General features: G+C 38.1%; 2 long non-coding RNA genes across 2 annotated transcripts in view; one reads left to right on the forward strand and one right to left on the reverse strand.

The window, feature by feature from the left end:
- The window catches only part of LOC144368129 (uncharacterized), an 87,865-nt gene that overhangs the window by 62,535 nt on the left and 5,089 nt on the right, over positions 1 to 20,241 (reverse strand). The gene's annotated exons all lie outside the window — the stretch shown is intronic.
- LOC144368130 (uncharacterized) overlaps positions 18,283 to 20,241 on the forward strand; it is an 87,626-nt gene continuing 85,667 nt past the window's right edge. Inside the window, exon 1 of the long non-coding RNA XR_013427903.1 lies at positions 18,283 to 18,419. This is a non-coding gene — a long non-coding RNA (uncharacterized LOC144368130). The remainder of the gene's footprint in view (positions 18,420 to 20,241) is intronic.

Consider the following 20,241-nt stretch of genomic DNA (forward strand, 5'->3'; position numbering starts at 1 on the left):
TTATTTTGAGACAATGTCTCAGTATATTGTCCAGGCTGGCCTCAAGCTTATAATCCTCCTCCTATCTTAGCCTCCAGAGTAGCTGTTATTACAGACATGCAATCAGTATCCTCATAAGTTTGGAATGCCTATGGCTTATCATGGCCACCCAGAACTCTACCTATGGCAACTCTTGTTATAGATGCTTGCTTTTTACCTTAGCTATTCATTGGCTTAAGTTTATGAAAACTGCAATTAAAAAATAAATGGAATGATTTATTTTTAAAAATAATTATGGAATTTTCAATACATAACAGTAGAAAGAATAGAACAAAACTGATCGACCAGGTTTCCGATTACTTCTAGAAGAGCAACAGTGAGCAAAATATCAAAATGTTAAATAAGGACAGGATCTTCCCACAGGAATAGTAAACTCATTACATTGAATGGTTGTCATATATTTAGGTACTTTACATTCATTAGAACATTCACTCCTCATTAACAACCCCATGAGAGAGATATGATTAAATAGTCCTATTGGAATTCTTGACGCTGGGGCTGGGGATGTAACTCAGGGCTAATGCACTTGCTTGGCATGTGTGAGGCTCTGGGTTTTATCCCCAACACTGCAAAAATCAAACAAAAAACCCTTGATATCAGATTGTATTTTCAACCTAGTTTTGAATAAGAAATCATTTATTGGCAAAATTACACATAAGGTCTCAGAAACCCCTATACAAAAAAGTAACCATAGTTTCTGTTTGTATAATGTCGTCTTTAATTTTTCTTTTTCCTGGTATTCCCAGTTCAATGACCTAACTTGCTTAGAAAAACAAGCCTTTTCCAAGAGAAACAGCATTTAAATCAAAGAAAATTCTTACAACAACAGTGTTTCTAAAATGTGATCGTTTTAGGGACTGTGATATTTCCGACAGGCTGAGTTTTTAAAACCTGGAATTGGGGTGCTTCATCACTCAAGGGACTAATCCTTTAGGAGAGTTTTAGAGTTGCATTTGGGAAGTTGCTGAGAGAAGTATTTTGCCCTTAAACTGTGATACCTCTTCAACGAAAAGGAGATTTCCATTATTATTATTTATATTGGAATCTAGTGACAGGCAGCTACTATTAATCATTCACTTACTCAAAAGCTTTTTATGGGAGGCCTACATGGTTTGAAACGCTATGCTTGGGATACATCTATGACATAGAGGACCTAAGTCTCTGCCCTTGTGGGACTAGCATTTTATTTTTAGTATTATGGTAAGGCTCAATGTGACATGTCTAATTTAGGATTTGATTTTCCCATAGTTAAAAAAAATGTAATTTAGGATTTGTTTTTACCATATTAAATAATGTTCATTTGTAAAATTGTAAGAAAATTGGGAACAAATTCAACCTCAACTAGTTATAGTTTGAATGCACTAGAATATCCCCAAATCAGTAACTATCTTTTTACCTGCATTTCCATTCTCCTAAATATTCTAGTTCATTCCCAAATAATGACTTATTAATACCCCCCAAAACATTTAATAATTAACAAATTTTGCAGGCACTACATGTATTATATAAATTGAGAAGTCTTGTGATTTTCCCTTTTCTTCTAAACTGCCTTTCTAAAAACAATTTAAGCAAGTAAATTCTGAGTAAATTCTGCCCTTCTTGATGTTATCATGAAAATGAGTAAGGTGGTAATTCGTGACAACTTTAACCTCCTTTTAAAATTTTTTCTGCTCATAAAGTATTTCCATATGCTATCAGATAACTCTAAGTTGCTCTATGTACTGAGTCATGCCTCTGCTGGTAATGTTATTAGACTAAGGGTGCTATCCCAACTTTCCAGTTTGAGACAGTTCGTAGGAACTGAAACCATCACTGCTGGAACAAATCTGCATTAAGATTCTATTGATTCCTGCCAGGTGCTGGGGGTGCACACCTGTAATCCCAGCAACTTCAGAGGCTAAGGCAGGAGGATTACAAACTCGAGGTCAGCCTTAGCAACTTAGCAAGACCCTGTCTCAAAAGTGAAAATAGGAAGGGCTATGGATGCAGCTCTGTGGTAAAGCACACCTGATTCAATCCTCAGTACCACTAAAAACCAAACAAACAAACAAAGATTTTATTGGCTCCATTATTTACAATATTCTTTTTGAAATATGTTCTGGGACAATCCAGTCCTAGTATAAGGGGACTAACCCCAAGGTGCCATAGACAGAAGAAAGACAAATAGAATAAGTCCAATTTCTTAGGCGACTTACTGATGAAAGCATGGTCCTAGGCAGCACCAAGACCAGTTGGAACCCCACAATTTGGGTCAGAAAGAGGAGAGTGTTTAAGGGTTAGGACAAAAGTAACTTCATCTTGGCTGCTAAGTACCTGGTTTATCTTTTTTTTTTTTTTTACTGATTTATCTTAAGATCACAGTGAAGAGTCAGGTGCACCCCTGGATCCAGTGTTTGAATGTAAAGCACCACTAATGGTTTTATGTATTTGTGGTTTGCTGGGAAACTATACAAGAAAAATCCAGATTACTCAGGGGCAATCATGGCAGTTATGGCACAAGATGGCTATAATCAAGTCAAGCTGTATCCATATAAAATCTTATTAATTTCCACAGATACTTTCTTCTTGAATACAAATATCTTAAGTCTTTAAGGTCCTATACTATCTTTGCATTTAAATGCAAATACATAAATCAGGAATGAAAGGGGGAATTCACTAATTTTAGAGAAAGAAAATGGAATTTAAGGGAGCACTATTAACAACTGTATGTCCACAAATTAGACAACCTAGATGGAATGGGTGATCTCTACAAAGATACAAACTACAGAAACCATCTCAAGGAGTAGAAAATCTAAACAGATTGAGAAAAAAAATTAAAAAGAATCTAAATGAATAAAAACTTTTCATAAAGAAATGCCTAAGATCTGATAACAAAAACAGCATGGTATTGGCACCAAAAAACAGACTGGTAGACCAATGGTACAGAATAGAGGACACAGAGTCTAACCTACAAAACTACAATTATCTTATATTAGACAAAGGTGCCAAGAACATACATTGGAGAAAAGATAACCTCTTCAACAAATGGTACTGGGAAAACTGGAAATCCATATGCAACAAAATGAAATTAAACCCCTATCTCTCAACATGCACAAAACTCAACTCAAAATGGACAAGAACTTAGGAATATAACCAGAGACCCTGCGTCTAATAGAAGAAAAAGTAGGCCCTAATCTACATCATGTGGGATTAAGCCCCAACTTCCTAAATAAGACTCCTGTGGCACAATAATTAAAACCAAGAATCAATAAAGGGGATGGACTCAAACTAAAAAGTTTCTTCTAGCAAAATAAATAATCTGTGAGGTGCATAGGGAGCCTACATCTTGGGAGCAAATTTTACTTCTCACACATCAGATAGAGCACTAATCACTAGGGTATATAAAGAACTCAAAAAGCTAGACACCAAAAAAACAAATAACCGATCAATAAATGGGCAAAGGACCTGAAGAGACACTTCTCAGAAGATGATGTACAATCAACCAACAAGCACATGAAAAAATGTTCGTCATCACTAGCAACTAGAGAAATGCAAATCAAAATTACTCTAAGATTTCATCTCATCCAGTCATAATGGTAGCTATTATGCATACAAACAACAATAAGTGTTGACAAGGATATGGGGGAAAAGGTACACTTATACACTGTTGGTGGGACTGCAAATTGGTGCAGCCAATATGGAAAGCAGTATGGAGATTTCTTGGAAAATTGGGAATGGAACCACCATTTGACCCAGCTATCGCTCTCCTTGGTCTTTACCCAAAGGACTTAAAAACAGCATACTACAGGGACACAACCACATCAATGTTTATAGTAGCACAATTCACAATAGCTAAACTGGGGAACCAACTGAGATGCCCTTCAGTAGATGAATGGATTTAAAAAATGTGGCATATATACACAATGGAATTTTACTCAGCAATAAAAGAGAATAAAATCATGGCATTTGCAGGTAAATGGATGGAGTTAGAGAAGATAATGCTAAGTGAAGTTAGCCAACCCCCAAAAAACAAATGCCAAATGTTTTCCTTTGGTATAAGGAAGCTGATTCATAGTGGGATAAGGAGAGGGAGCATGGGATAAATAGACGAACTCTAGATAGGGCAGAGGGGTGGGAGGGAAAGGGAGGGGGCATGGGGTAATTAAGGATGGTTGAATGTGATAATCATTATTATCCAAAGTACATGTATGAAGACATGAATTGGTGTGAGTATACTATATATACAACCAGAGATGTGAAAATTTGAGCTCTATATATGTAATAAGAATTGTAATGCATTCCGCTGTTATATATAAATTTAAAAAATAAATAAAGTTAAAAAGAAATGCCTAAGATCAAATGACTTTGCACTGGAGAATTCTATTACCTATTTACAGAGTAGTTAAAAACTAGACTTTTAGAAGCTCTTTCAAAAAATAGAATAGGAGGGAATACCCCTTTAACATATTCTGTGAAGCTAGTGTTAACCCTGATATCAAACCAAAGATATCACAAAGAAAATCACATACCAATATCTCTTATGAATACAAATGCAAAAATCCTCAGTAAAATATTAACAGACTAAATCCAGCAACATATGAAGAGGATTGTACACCATGATCAAGTGGAGTTTACCCCAGAAATGTCAAAAATTGGTTTAACATCAGAGGATCAATTAATGTATTTATTACACCATATCAAAAAATGAGGACAAAAAACCAAATTATAACCTCAGCAGATTCATAAAAAGCACTTAACAAAATTCAACCCCATTCATGATAAAAACACTTAATAACCTAGAAACAGAAGATAACATCCTCAGCCTGGTACATCACAGCTAATGTACTTTCAATGAAAGACTGACTATTTCCCCCATGATCAGTAACAAACTATCTGTTCTTGTCACTTGTACTCAATATTGTGCTGAAATTATACAAATGAAAGGCATAGAAGACATTCTGATTGTGTAGAAGAAGTAAAACTATCACTATTTGCAGATGAAATGATCTTGTATATAGAAAATCCTAAAGAATCCACTAAAAAATTATTAGAATAAATGAGCTCTGCAAGGTTATAGGATATAAGGTCAGTATTCAAATATCAGCTGTATTTCCAAATACTAGCAATGAACAATCAAAAAAAGAAACAAAAAAGTAAGTATATTTATGATAGCATCAGACATAATAAATAGGTATAAATTTAATAGAAGTACAATACATATAATGAAAATTATAAAACATTGCTGAAATAAATTCAATACCTAAATAACATAAAGACATTCCACATTCATAGAATAAAAGGCTTAATACTGTTAAGATGGCAATAGTCCCCAAATTGATCTACAGATACAGCAAAAACCTTGTCAAAATATTTTTTTTTAGCTTTTTAACTTGCCTCTTTTTTTCTTCCTTTTTTTAAGTAAATTTTTAAAATTATTCTACCTTATCAAAATCTTAGCTACATTTTTTTTTGTTTGTTGTAGAAATTGATGTTTTTCCTAAAATTCATATAAACATGCAAAGGGACCAAGAACAGCCAAAAATGTCTTGAAATTCAAGAACAAAGTTGGAGTACTCACATTTCCTGATTTCTAAGTGCTTCAGATATACAGTAAGCATTTTACTGGCATAACGACAGACACAAATTAATGAAATAGAATTGAGAATATAGAGAAAACACCTTATATTATGAGCTGGTAGGCAGGGCTGAGTCTTTGACCCAGGGACAGTACCCCCATTCTCACCCCAGACAAGGGAAGTTGGTGTTGGACCAATTCAGTGCAAGGAGATCAGAATGGGAACAACACAGGAGGAGGCTGAGCCATGATGTTCTCAGTGGCTGTGTACCTGCCCTTTCCACACATCTCTCTTCCCAGCCACACTGAGGCCTTGGACCTGAGTGAGTTGATTTGTTTGGAATCCATATTTTTTTCTTTTCTGGCTGATGGAGCAATCAGCAAAGAAAGCTGTTTTGATTAAAACTGTTTACTTGAATGAAGCAGAATTAGAGTTCAGCACTGGACTGTTTCCTTGCCTATGTTAAAAGATTTCTGAAGACTTGCTGGATAGCAATACCTCCCCAGTACATAAAGAATCACCCCAGGACTCACAGGCCATGAACTTCAAAAAATCCTAAACCTAACATCTGAGGCATTAGAAGGCTCCCCAACCTAAACTCAGAACCAACCAGGAACTCTCAGCACCCTTGGTAGATAACTTTGGATTACCCTGGAAAACCTCAAAGACCCCTAAGGTATATGGCTCTTACAGCACCCCACAGGGAGCCACAATGCCTGTTTTAGAGGGAGGATACAAGTCCCCACTTGCATGAGGTCATCTTGCCCAAGGACTATGGCAGGATGGCTCCTCTGACTGCACAGCCTCTGTCCTTCCCTGAAAAAGGCCAGCCATCTTCCCCCACGTGTTCTCACACTGACTGAATTCTGGATAGAGCCTCTCCATGCACAGTCAGTGTCCCTGCATGTGACAGAGGTCCTGTGCAAACCATCTGAGGAGTCACTGCTACATGTGTCATCATGATCTCAGAGATTTGCCCCTTGGACAAGCTGACTGGATGTCATAAAAATTAATTAAATAATTCAAATTGACTGTTGGGGTGTTTACCCAGAGCAGGCAGTGACATCCCTTAGGCTTTGCAGGGCAGCAAGAGCTAATCTGAGTCACTGTAAAATGGGTCCCGGTGGAATCTGAGTATAAACAGGGAGGTGCAGATCTGGCCCACTCAACCCACTGAGTCAGAGCAGACCTCATGCCCTGAGCCAGGACCTGCATACCCCCCCCCCAGCCTCTCACTTCTCCCCTGCAGGATGGGGGTCACTCCCTTCAGGAGCTGGCCCTCTAGAAGGGGAGGACAGAGCGAATCCTACACAGAAATCACAAATCACAGGGCTGCAAGGAGGAAAAAGCAGGTTTAATACTCGTCTCCATTTCCGAGTTGTTGCTCTTTTCTTCCTCCTCCTCCTCCTTCCTTTTCCTTTTCCCTGAATTTCCTCTTTCCATATCCAACTTGGGAAGCAGCCAGTAGGCAGATAAGCATGTGCTTAAGGTCCAGGAAGGCAGGAATACCCCCCCAAAATTGCTCAGAAAATAGCTTATATCACATACATATTACCACATACACAGATGCACACATCAGGAAAATCATAACTTTGTTTAGTTTGTGGACACATTCTTTGTGGTTTAGTTTAGCCCTTCTTTTGAATGACAAGAGAGTCCATAAAAACAAACACCATTATCTTTTCTGAGCTTAGAGTTCCTGAAGTCCTGGAGTCCTTGTGTTGAGTTTTGAGAAGCTATAGATGGGGTTAGTATGCGTGGGAGAGAGACAAGTTTCCAAATGTAAAGCCACAACTCATAATATGATAATATTAGGGATTATTGGTCAAGGTGGGTGGTGTCAGCTACTTTGGGAGGCAGCAGTACAGAGTAAGGTCTGAAGACTTTGTGGTCACACAGGCTGGGCTCAAAACCCAGCTCTGGCATTTACATAACAGGGTGATCTCAGTGAGTTATTCAACCTCTCTGAGGGTCAGTTTTGTAATGAATAAAGTAGGTGATTCTTAGGACTGCATGAGCTAATATTTTAGTCAGCTTTTTTGCTCCTGTGACTGGAAGACCTGACCAGCACAATAGTAGAGGAGGAAAGGTTTATTTAGGGGATCACAGTTTCAGAGGTCTCATTCCATAGACAACAGACTCTTCCTCAGGGCTCAGGGTGAAGCAGGACATCATGGTGGGAGAGTGTAGTGGAGGGCAGCAGCTCACATCATGATCAGAAAGCAGAGAGAGAGAGACTCCACTCGCCAACTACAAAATATGTACCCCAAAGCCATGCCCCCAACGTGCCACCTCTTCCAGCCATACCTTGCCAAACTTCAGTTACCACTCTGTTGATCCCTATCAGGAGATTAATTCACTGATTGGATTAAGGCTTTCATAACCCAATCATTTCTTCCGTGAACCTTCTTGTATTGTCTTACACGTTAGCTTTTGGGGGGCACCTGGCATCCAAACCATAACAGCAAATATAAGTAAAGCCACTTGAAACAGAAAAAAATACCTAGGAAATAGTAGCTCTTATTTTACAACATAAATTTTAAAAGCAATTCTGCTATTTTTATTACTAGGACTTACTACCTGATGAATTATGCTTCTTGTAAAACTTTTTCTTATAAGTAAAATGCTAGGTTTTTTTTTTTTTAAATACCTTTGCTTTTTGATATGGAAAGTCCCTCTATTAAGGGATAATAAAGAAGCCAACTTTTACATTAACAACATAAATCTCAATGCAGGTATGATTTATTAATTTGCTTAGCCAATAAGAGTGTTCTTATCATGGAAACCAATTAAATTAATATTTATTTTGCCCGCAATTAAAATACAGAAACAATCTAGAAAAAATGGAAACACTTTCCTTACCTATACTCTTACTATCGCCAATTTAACCCATTAAGTCCCAGATTTTCAATTCTAGGTAGGATGATGGAACACAATGGGTTAAGTTGACTTCACCCAAAGAAGGAAAGGAGGGAAGTGAAAGGTAGCTGACCCAAGGTGAAAGACAGGGAGGAAGCTGGGGGAAGGGCTTCCCTCTTGGAAAACACCAAAACAAGGGCTTCCACGGAAGTAAAGTCTCACACAGGAAAGGCCTGGAAATCTGACAGCCAAGTGGAGGGCTCCTGTAGTCCTAATCCCCTGATGGTGACTGATAACCCTCTTTGTGTCCAGGCCTAGTGCTTCCGGGCAGGAAGCCCCAGCCTCTGTAGGAGGGATAAGGCTGGCCTGGGAGCAGGCCCTGTGGGGGCATCTCACTGCCACTTCCCACTCTCCCTGGGAGGGTCAGATTCAGACTCCCTTTCCCAGGACCTCAGGGGTCTGAGAGGTCAGGGCTGGTGCCCACTGGTGTAGAATTGGGGCTCTTCTTATGGAGGTCAGTGCTTAAAGCCAGGCCTAGGAATCGGGAGGTCAGGGTAGAGCCTGAGAGGAGGCCTCATCAGGAAGGTGAGTAATGAGGAGTGAGGGAGAAGATAAGAATTTAAAGAAGGTGGCTTATGTTTAGGGGACATCATGGGGTCAAGGATCAAGACACAGGTGATCTGAGAATTGGAAGAATTCTCTCTTCAATTTTAATATTTTAAATTTTCACTTTATAGTCTGATTAGCCCAGTTAATAATTTGGCTAAGAAATGAGGGCAAAACCAATCTGTTTTCACAAACTCTGTTTACTTCAGCAATGATGATATGGAGCCCCGGGAGGCACAGCCTGGGGTCCTCTCGGCATATCCCAGTCACACATTTGGACAGGAAGAGTCCAGCACTGGCTGCCCTGGGTTTGCCTCTGCTTGTGCATCTTGAAAGATGGGAAGAGAGAATTCAAGAGAATGTTCCTGAATAACAAAACTAATAATAGCAATAATAATAAACTCACACAGCATTAGGGAAGTAGTAATTATTTCTGTGTGGCAACAGTATAGATGATTTTAGGTTGTTTTGGGTTTATATATATATATATATATATATATATATATATATATATATATATATATTTTAGTTTTAGGTGGAAACAATAGCTTTATTTTATTTTTATGTGGTGCTGAGGATCAAACCCACTGCCTCACGCATGCTAGGTGAGCATTCCACCTCTGAGCCACAACCCCAGCCCTGGTTTTAGGGTGTTTTGTTTTGTTTTGTTTTGTTTTTGCGTTTCAAAAATATTTTTTAAACTTTCTACAATAACCATACACATTTTACAACTAGAAAAAAATAATGTGATTTAAAAAAAATCAGTTATAATGAAACTTAACAAAGAGGTACCACAGTGTAGCACGTTTCTATGCATAAATACAGGCCCATTGTTGATAATAGCCTAACATATTATTTTGTAACTGTTTTTTCCATTAGACAATATATCAAGAATGTGTTTTTTGGGGTGGGCACTGTGGTACATGTGTTGCACGTGGCACATGGTGATATCACTATAATCCCAGCAACTTGGGAGGCTGAGGCAGAAGGATCACAAGTTCAAGGCCAACCCCGGCAATTTAGCAAGATCCTGTTTCAAAATAAAAAAGGATAAGGCATAGCTTAGTGGTAAAGCGCCCCTTGGTTCAATCCCTAGTACAACAAAAAAGCCAGGCATAGTGATTTGTGTCTGTAATCCCAGTTACTTAAAAGGCTGAGGCAGAGGATCCTGAATTCTAGGTCAGCCTCAGCAATTGAGCGAGTCCCTTAGTAACCTTGTGATGTCCTGTCTCAAAATAAAAAAATAAAGAGAGCTGGGAGTGTAGCTCAGTGGTAAACACTGGTAAAAAGGCCCCTGGGTTCAATGTCTAATATTTAAAAAAAAAAAAAAAAAAAAAAGAATGAGTTTTTTTGGGCAGAGGGGGTAGCTCAGTGGTAGAATTCTTGCCTAGTATGCACAAGGCACAAGGTTTAATCCCTAGCACTCTAAACAAACAAACAAACAAACAACAACATCAGAACAAATAAAGCAAAGCAAAAAACCCACAGGCATTTGTTTTTATGTCATGTGACAATCTTATAACTTGATTTTTTTGTTTGTTTGTTTTGTTTTGTTTTTTAACTCTATTGCCTAGCATAGCCTTGATTTTCTGAGCTCAAGTGATCCTCCTTTCTTGGCCTCCTATAACTGGGATGTGGCTCATCATGGTCGGCTGATTTTTTTTTTTAAACAGGAAAATAACATGAAATTAATTACATGCCCAAAGCATGGAAGTATTAGGCTCTTTGTACAACTCAACTTTATTTTGTTTTGTTCTCTTGCAGTGTTTAGGATTAAATCCAGAGCCTCGAACGTGCAAGGCAAGCATTCTACCACAGAGCTCTAGACTCAACCCCCGGAGATTTAGTTTTTAAGGCCGTAGTGTACCCTACCATACACATTCCCTAATTTATTTGACAAACCCCTTTCATTGGACATTCAGTAATTACCTTATTTCAGTCGTAAATAACTCTGTGATAAACATAATAATCAACACTTTTTTTGGGGGGGGGTGGGATTTAACAGACAGGCAATTTACCCCTGAGCCACATCCCAAGCCCCTTGTATTTTTTACTTTGAGACAGGGCCTCACTAAGTTGCTGAGGCTAGCAAACTTGGGATCCTCCTAGTTCCAATTCCTGATTTGTTGGGATTACAGGCTTGTGGCACTATGCCCAGCACAACTTTTAATAATATTTTCATCCTGCTAGAACAAAGAAGGGATGATAATGTGACAGTCATCCCAAAAGTTCTAAATTCGACCAAAATGCTCTGAGAATTTTGCTATAGCTTTCAGATCTTTTCAATTTATAAGACACATAGCCACCTACCTCTGACCCATACTGAGGCGATGCCATGTTTATTTATTTAGCCAGCTAAAATTTTTTGAGCACTTACTACTTCGGGAGCAGAGAATACAATCTCTGGAGCATTTGTGGAGGTTGTACATAGAGAAGTTTAAGAGTTTAGGATAGTGAAGTCAGATTGCTTGCTCTGGTCCCGAGAAATCTAATTTATGAGTTTGAGCTAGTAATTTTATCAGTCTCAACATCAATCTCTTCATCTGAAGTGAGGATAATGGTAACTACCTAATTGTTGGGAGGATTAATTGAGGTAATACTTGTGAAGGTTTTCTATGTGTGGTACACACTGAATGCTCTACTTACCATTATTAGCTTTAAACTTCCCTCTTGCTATTATTGTTGAATATTTGTTCATCTGTCCATAATTCTAAGCCTCTCTATTACCTACACTTAATATAATTCTATCCTCCTCTTGCCAGATGCTTAATTGAGGCAATTAACTTATTATTGCTTGAGTAGTACACACTGCCAAGAAAAAAGGAAACACTAAGTTAACAGATAAAAACGCAGAGCAGCTGGGTGAGGTAGCACACAGTTGTTATCCCACCAGCTAAGGAGGCTGAGGCAGGAGATGGCAAGTTCAAACCCAGCCTCAGATAGTTAGTGAGGCCCTAAGAAACTTACCAAGATCCTGTCTCAAAAGAAAAAGTAAAAAGGACTGGGATCCAGTCAAAATGGCAGTTATCAAGAATACAAGTAACAATAACTTTTGCCAAGGATGTGGGGGCAAAAATGTACTCTCATACATTGCTGGTGAGACTGCAAATTGGTGCAACCACTCTGAAAAGAAGGATGGAGAGTCCTCAGAAAACTTGAAATGGAACCACCATTTGACCCAGTTATCCCACTCCTCGGCACATATCCAAAGGACTTAAATTCAGCATATTTTAGTGACACAGCCATATCAATGTTTATAGTAACTCAATTTATAATAGCTAAGCTATGGAACCACTTAGGTGTCCTTCAGCAGAAGGATGGTTTAAAAAAAACGTGGTACATATACACAATGGAATATGACTCAGCCAGAAAGAACAATGAAATTATGGCATTTGCTGGTAAGTGAATGGACCTAGAGACAATCATGCTAAGTGAAATAAGCCAATCTCAAAGAACCAAAGGCCAGATGTTCTCTCTGATATGCAGATGCTAACTCACAATAAGCAGGGGCTAGGTAAGAATAGAAGTTCACTGGATTAGACAAAGGGGAATGAAGGGAAGGGAGAGGAAATGGGAATGGGAAAGACAGTAGAATGAATGGACATAAACTTTCTTATGTTCTTATATGAATACACCACCAGTGTAACTTCATATCATGTACAGCACAAAAATGGAAAGTTATACTCCATGTATGTGTGATATGTCAAAATATATTCGACTGTCATATGTAACTAAAAAGAACAAATAAAAAATTGAAAAAAAAAAGGCTGGGAATGTGATGCAGTGGTGAAGCACTAAATTCAATCCCTAGTACCAAAACAAACAAACGAAACCCCTCGAACTACAGTAGATAAGTCTTGAAACTTAAGAGTCAACAAAATGTGATTGTTAAATTTACTCTGAAAAAGAAGAGATTTCCCTGGTGAGAGAAAAATCCTGCCCAATGCTTCACGTTCTTTTGAGTTCAGTTTTACATTTGGGAACTCTAAATCCTGTAGCTACTCTTCTACAAATTATATCTGCTGGGACCCACACAATCACCGTATCACAGATGCTAAGTGGGCACAGAGGGAGACAGCCCAGAATGCACCATTCTAACTGTGGGTATTTTTAATCCCTTTTGTGGTCAGGAGAGGAATTCCTGGGCTCCCAGGATCTCAAAGCACTGGGATTAACATTGAAATGATTACTCTGCCCTTCCCACTCCCTTCTCCTGCAGAAGAATCAGCAGTTTGGTCTCATTTCTTGACAGGGCTATGATACTAATCTTTTTTGACTGCAACTTGTATTACTTAAATGGCAAAATGCAGCTGAATGCTGTGTGAACTGGAATGGAGATTTGCAAGGTGCTAATGGAAAATTGCCAAAATTACAGCATGAAATCACAAGGAGTCTCGAGTTAGTTTAAAATCCTCTCAGCTATTTATCCCTGGTCTTTAAAAAAAAAAAAAAAAGAAATGTTACAAACTGTGGGAAAATGAAGGTGGCTCTTTGTTAATTCCTGAATACTGCTACTGGGAGGGAAATGTGGTTTTGCGCCAAATTTAGAAGCAATTGAAGAGGCAGCACACTCTAACAGGTGGGGGATCAAGCTGGATTCCCCCCCTCCCCCCATCGTCAGTGACCAGCAGGGCTCTAGAACTGACTTGGCACTTCACTTCTCAAGGCTTTACTTTTCTTTTTTTGTAAGATGAGAGTCACACCACTAGGTCACCTCTGAAGTTCTGTACGCGTTCCTATGGAACATTTTTAAAATATGTTTTTGCATATTTATTAGATTCACTGAGATGCCAGATGCCTTAGTTCATTTCATGTTGCTATCACAGGAAAACACAGACTGCCTCATTAACAACGAATAGAAATTTATCTAGCTCTCAGTTCTGGAGCCTGGGAAGTCCAAAATCAAGGTGATGGTGAGGTGAGGCTGTGGTGTGTGTGTATGTGTGTGTGTGTGTGTGTGTGTGTGTGTGTGTGTGTGTGTCCCCGCACGAACGCCCACAGGTGTGCTACCAAGGATTGAATTCATGAATGCTTTACCACTGAATTACATCTCCCAGCCCTTTTTAATTTTGAGACAGGTTCTCGCTAAATTGCATAAATTGGCCTTCAAATTGTGATCCTCCTGCCTCAACCTCCTAAGTAACTAGCGTTATGGGCATGAGCCACCATATCTGGCCCAAAGGTAGTTTTGTAATAAACCATCTCTAGCAATAACTAACCCTCTTCCACTATGATGTTATTAATCTATTCATGAGGGCTCTGTCCTGGTGACCCTGTCACCCCTTAAAGGTCTCACCTCTCAGCACGGTTACATCGGGGTTTGAGTTTCTAACATAGAAACTTTGAGGTACACATTAAAACCACAGCACCCCAAAAGTGTATTTATTAGTAATATGGATGGGTAAAGAGCATAAACAGATAATTTGTAAGAAACAAAGACAACAAACAAATGAACATTTTCAAAGGTCTTTCAAGTTTTCTCTCAAGTATATGAGTGTCATCGCTGACTCCGACTATATTTGAGAGTATTAAAAAGCTGTTTAAAAAGACTATTAACATGGTTCACGTAAACATTGGACCTATTCTTTTCTTGACTTGTGTGCTATTCTTAAACGTCTGAGTCACTGCTGTTTTTATGATCAAAATCCTATTTAGAAAAACAAGACTGTTTCTTAATTGTTTATCTCTGTAAAATATCTATCTATTATCTTAGCATTAAATAAACAATTTGTTTGCTTGAATTTAAAAAAAAAAAAGGAAAAAAAAAGAAAAAAAAAAAGACTATTAACAAGCTGTTTAAAAGCTAAGACTGAGCCTGGTGCATGCCTGTAATCCCAGCAGCTCAGGAGGCTGAGGCAGGGAGGATCACGAGTTCAAAGTCAGCCTCAGCAACTTAGTGAGGCCCTAAGTACCTTAGCGAGACACTGGGTCTTCATTTAAAATATAAAAAAGGGCTGAGGGTGTGGCTCAGTGATTAAACACCCCTCCCTGGGTTCAATCCCCCGTTACAAAAAAAAAAAAAAAATGCTAAGCCAGGTGGGGTTTGTTGCATGGTAATGTTCATTAAAATAGTAAGGGGTCTAACTCATTTTTATTTGGGAATCCCCAAATCTCAGTATCAATAGGGCTTTTCTCTTGCATTGGGCAGTCTTCTAGAGAACTCTCCTGATTTCCACCTGGGCTCTGAGTTTGACAGCGGAGATTCTGTGACCTGAATGGGGGAGGGGCTGGAGGTCTCATGGTTCAGAACTGCCCTCCTTTGGGGAGACTCCACCACCTCCGTTTTGAGGTGCTCCCTGGTACTCCTTTTCTGGTGTTCCTGGCTCTGAAAACTTTAATCAAAGCTCACCCTACAGTAAACCTTCAGTCCTCTGCCAGGGTTGGAAAGAGGTGGGGACCCCTCAAATGATGTTCCTGTTTTCAGCCCCACAGCCTCCCATGTGCTCCGAGGGGCATCCCCCATTCCTCAGCCTTTTCCTTTGAATCCCATTTCAGTGGATGTTGGGGTGCACCACCCAAATACCCCCACATTGCTTAAGGCTCTCATTTCTCAGCTTCTGACGCTATTGCTGATGAAGGTTTACAATCAGGTTCTTCCTCAGGAATTGGCCCTGTGTGAAAGGAACTACCTCCCGCGCAGGTATCTCCAGTTCTGAGCCTCAATTCGGAGACTCTCCGCTTCCTTAGAAGTCAGCTGAGGCCCTGCCACGACTCCAGACTCCATCGCACTCTCATTCCTCTTCCTGCTCCGTCCTGTTCTTTTACTCCCCGACTGGAGTGCTTCCTAAGAGCTCTGCCCAGTAACTTCTAGCCTCAGATCTCCATCTCTGGGTGTATTTCATAGGGAACCCAATCTAAGATACCTGTTCTCCTTCTCCTCCTCCCCTTCATCCTCCTCCTGCTTTTATTGGTTCTTTTTAGTTGAAGATAACATGAGGTTTCATTCTGGCATACTTATTAAAGCATTGAATATAATTTGTTCTAATTCCAACCCTAGATCTTCCCCCTCTGCTCCTCCCTCCCTCTACTGATATTTCTGCTATTTACTTATAGTTTATTTTCCAAATTAGTGCCTTGTAGATTATGTAATGGTAAGAGTCATTGTGATTTATTCGTATATGTATGCAGGAAAGTTAGGTCAAATTCATTCCACTGTTCTTCCTTTATCCCATCCCTCCTCCCTCCCTGCTCAATTCTCTTCCTCTATTTCACTGATCATCTCCTCCTCCTCCTCCTCCTCCTCCTCCTCCTCCTCCTCCTCCTCCTCCTCCTCCTCCTCTTCTTCTTCTTCTTCTTCTTCTTCTTCTTCTTTCTCTCCCTTATTTTGAATTAGCTTCCACATATCAGAGAAAATATTCTATTGTTTCCAGTTCTATCCATTTACCAGCAAGTGACATACATTTCATTCTTCTTGGTGGATGAGTAATACTCCATTGTGTATATATACCACATTTTCCTTACCCATTCATCTGTTGGAGAGCACCTGGGTTGGTTCTATAGCTTACCAATTGTGAATTGAGCTGCTATAAGCATTGATATTGCTGCATCCATATAGTAAGTTGATTTTAGATCTTTTGGGTATATACCAAGGAATGGGATAGCTGGGTCTTGTGGTGGTTCCATTCCATACTGCTTTCTGGAGTGGTTGCACTGATTTGCAGTCCCACCAACAATGTAGGGGTGTACCTTTTATCCCACATCCTGGATAGCAACCTCGCCAGCAAATAATAATTTTCTATTATTTGTATTCTTGATAATTGCTGTTCTGACTGGACTGAGATAAAATTTTAATGTAGTTTTGATTTGCATCTCCCTAATTGCTAGAGATGTTGAAAAAAATTTTTCGTATATTTGTTGGCCATTTCTTCTTTCGAGAAGTGTCTGTTTAGATATTTTGCCCATTTATTGTTTATTTGATGTTAAGCTTTTTGAGTTCTTCTATTCTCTGAATATTAATCCCCTACGTCAGGAGTGATTGCAAAAATTTTCTGCCATTCTGGGGGCTTTCTCTTCATGCTCTTAATTGTTGCAGAATCTTTTTAATTTGATGCCTTACCACTTATTTATTTTTGGTTTTATTTCCTGCTCTTTAAGAGTTTTGTTCAGGAAGCTAATGCCTGTGCCAATATATTGGAGTGTTGGGCCTACATTTTATTCTAGCAGTTGCAGCTTCTGGTCTAATTTTTAGGTCTTTGATCCACTTTGAGTTGAATTGTGTGTGTGTGTGTGTGTGTGTGTGTGTGTGTGTCTGTGTGTGTGTGGTGCTGGGGATTGAACCCAGGGTCTTGTGCATGCAAGGCAAGCACTCTACCAACTGACTATATACCCAGCCCCTTGAGTTGACTTTTGAGCAGGGTGAGAGATGGGGTCAAGTTTCATTCTTCTAAATATGGGTATCTAGTTTTATGAGCCCTTTGTTTAAAAGGCTATCTTTTCTCCAACATATGTTTTTGGCACCTTTGTCTAATATCAGATAACTGTATTTATGTGGGGTTGTCTCTGCATCTTCTGTTCTACTCCAGTGGCCTTCTTGTCTGTTTTGCTGCTAGTACCATGCTATTTTTGCTACTATAGCTCTGTAGTATAATTTGAGGTCCAGTATTGTGATACCTGTATCATTGTTCTTTTTGCTCAATATTGCTTTAGCTATCCTGCGTCTCTTATTCTTCTAAATGAATTTTAGAGCTGTTTGTTTCTAGTTCTGTAAAGAATGTTATTGATATTTTTGATGGGGATTGCATTGAATATGTATAGCACTTTTGGTAGTATGGCCATTTGGGCAATATTAATTCTGAATATCCATGAACATTGGTGGTCTTTCCATCTTCTAAGGTCTTCTTCAATTTCTTGATTTAGTGTTTTATAGTTTTTATCGTAGAGGTTCTTTATGTCCTTTGTTAGATTAATTCCCAATATTTTATTTTATATTTTTGAGGTTATTGTGAATGGGAGAGTTTTCCTAATTTCTTTTTCAGCAGATTCATTGTTAAAGTATAGGAACATCATCAATTTATGTATGTTGATCTTGTATAGTGTTACTTTACTAAATTTGTTTTATTAACTCTAGAAGTATTCTGGTGGAGTTTTTTGGTTGTTGGTTTGTTTGTTTTTATCTTCTAAATATAAGATTGTGTCATCAGCAAACAGAGATAATTTGACCTTTTTTTCCCTATTTGTATTGCTTTATTTTCCTTCTCTTGCCTGATTTCTGATTTCTTCAAGGACTAGGTTGAATAGAAGTGGTGAGAGTGGGCATATTTGTCTTGTTCCTGTTCTTAGAGAAAAGCTTTCAATTTTTTTATTTCCATACAGTATGATGTTGGTCTTGGGTTTGTCATAAATAGCCTTTATAATGTTGAGGTAAGTTCCTTCTGTTTTCTCTAGTATTTTAAGTATGAGTAAGTGCTGTACTTGGTCAATGCTCTTTCTGCATCTATTGAGATAATCATGTGATTCTTGTCCTTTATATATGTGGTGAATTACATTTATTGATTTCTGTATGTTGAACAAACTTTGCATCCCTGGGATGATCATGGTGCACTACCTTCTTGACATATTTTTGTATGTGGTTTGCCAATATTTTATTGAGAGTTTTTTCATATATGTTGATCAAGGATGTAAAACTGTAGTTTTCTTCCCTTGATGTGTCTTTATCTGGTTTTGGTATCAGGGTGATACTGGTGTCATAGAATGAATTTATCAATGTTTCCTACTTCTCTGTGTCATGGAATAATTTGCTGAGGATTGGGACTAGTTTTTCTTCTAAGGTCTGGTAGAACTCAGCTAAGAATTTGTCAAATCCTGAGCTTTTCTTTTTTGGAAGACTTCTAATACCTGCTTCAATTTCATTACTTGATATTGATCTATTTAAGTTTTCTATATCCTCATGGTTCAATTTGGGGAGGTCATATGTTTCTAGCTTATTGGAGAATAAATTTTCAAAATAATTTCTAATGATCTCTGACTTTCAGTAGTGTCTGTGGTGAAATTTCATCTTCCATCTCTAATTTTGTTAATTTGAGTCTCCTCTCTCTCGGTTGGTCTGGCTATGGGGGTTTATCAATCTTGTTTATCCTGTCAAAATAACCAACTCTTTGTTTTGTTGATCTTTTATATCTCTTTATTCTCAATTTCATTGATTTCAGGTCCAATTTTAGTAATCTCCTATCTGCTACTGATTTTTGTGTTAGTTTGTTCTTCTTTTTCTAGGGCCTTGTGGTATAATGGTACTTTATTTATTTGAAACATTTCAGTTTTTTTTTTAATGTATGAGCTCACTGCTATAAACTTTTCTCTTAGAACTGCCCTCATATTGTTCCAGAGGTTTTGATATGCTATATCACTATTCTCATTCATTTCTAAGGATCTTTTATTTTTCTTCTGACTTCTTTTGTTATCCATTCATCATTCAAAAGTATATTATTCACTCTCCAGGTGTTAGAGGGATTTCTGGTTTTTTAGTGTTGTCATTGACTTCTAACTTTATTCCATTATAATCTGAAAGGATTCAAAGAATTATCTTTTGTGTGTGTTTGATAAGATTTACTTTGTGTTTAAGTCTGGATGATCTATCTAGTGGTAAGAGGTGTGTTGAAATCACCCAGTAATATTGTATTGTGATCTGTTTGATTCTTAATATAGAAAAAGGGTTATATTATGTACACAGATGCACCATTGTTTAGTACACAAATATTTATAGCCATTATATCTTGTTATTAATGATTCCCTTAACCAGTATGAAATGATCTTTTTTGTTGCTTCTGATTAATTTTGGCTTGAAGTTCACTTTGATATGAAAATAGTTATTCCTGCTTATTTATGGCTACCATTTGCATGATGTGTCTTTTCTTATACTTTCATCTTCAGTCTGCAGATGTCTATGTCTATGAGTCCCTTGCAAACAACATATGATTGAGTCTTCTTTTTTAATCCAGTCTGATAATCTGTGTCTTTTGACTAAAGAGATTAGACCATTTGCATTCAGTGTTGTTATAGGGAAGTGATTTTTATTTACTGCCATTTTGACTTATTTCTCATGTTTATTTCAGATTGGTTTTCCTTTAACTATTCTTATAGTGCAGTTCATCCCTCTGCTGGTTTTCTATTTTTATTTTTCATTTATTCTTCATGAAATAGTTCATTGAGATGAATCAGCTAAAAGAAAAAATAGAAAAACCATCCT

This window comes from Ictidomys tridecemlineatus, chromosome 11, assembly GCF_052094955.1.
Source record: "Ictidomys tridecemlineatus isolate mIctTri1 chromosome 11, mIctTri1.hap1, whole genome shotgun sequence".
Taxonomy (NCBI): Eukaryota; Metazoa; Chordata; class Mammalia; order Rodentia; family Sciuridae; genus Ictidomys; species Ictidomys tridecemlineatus.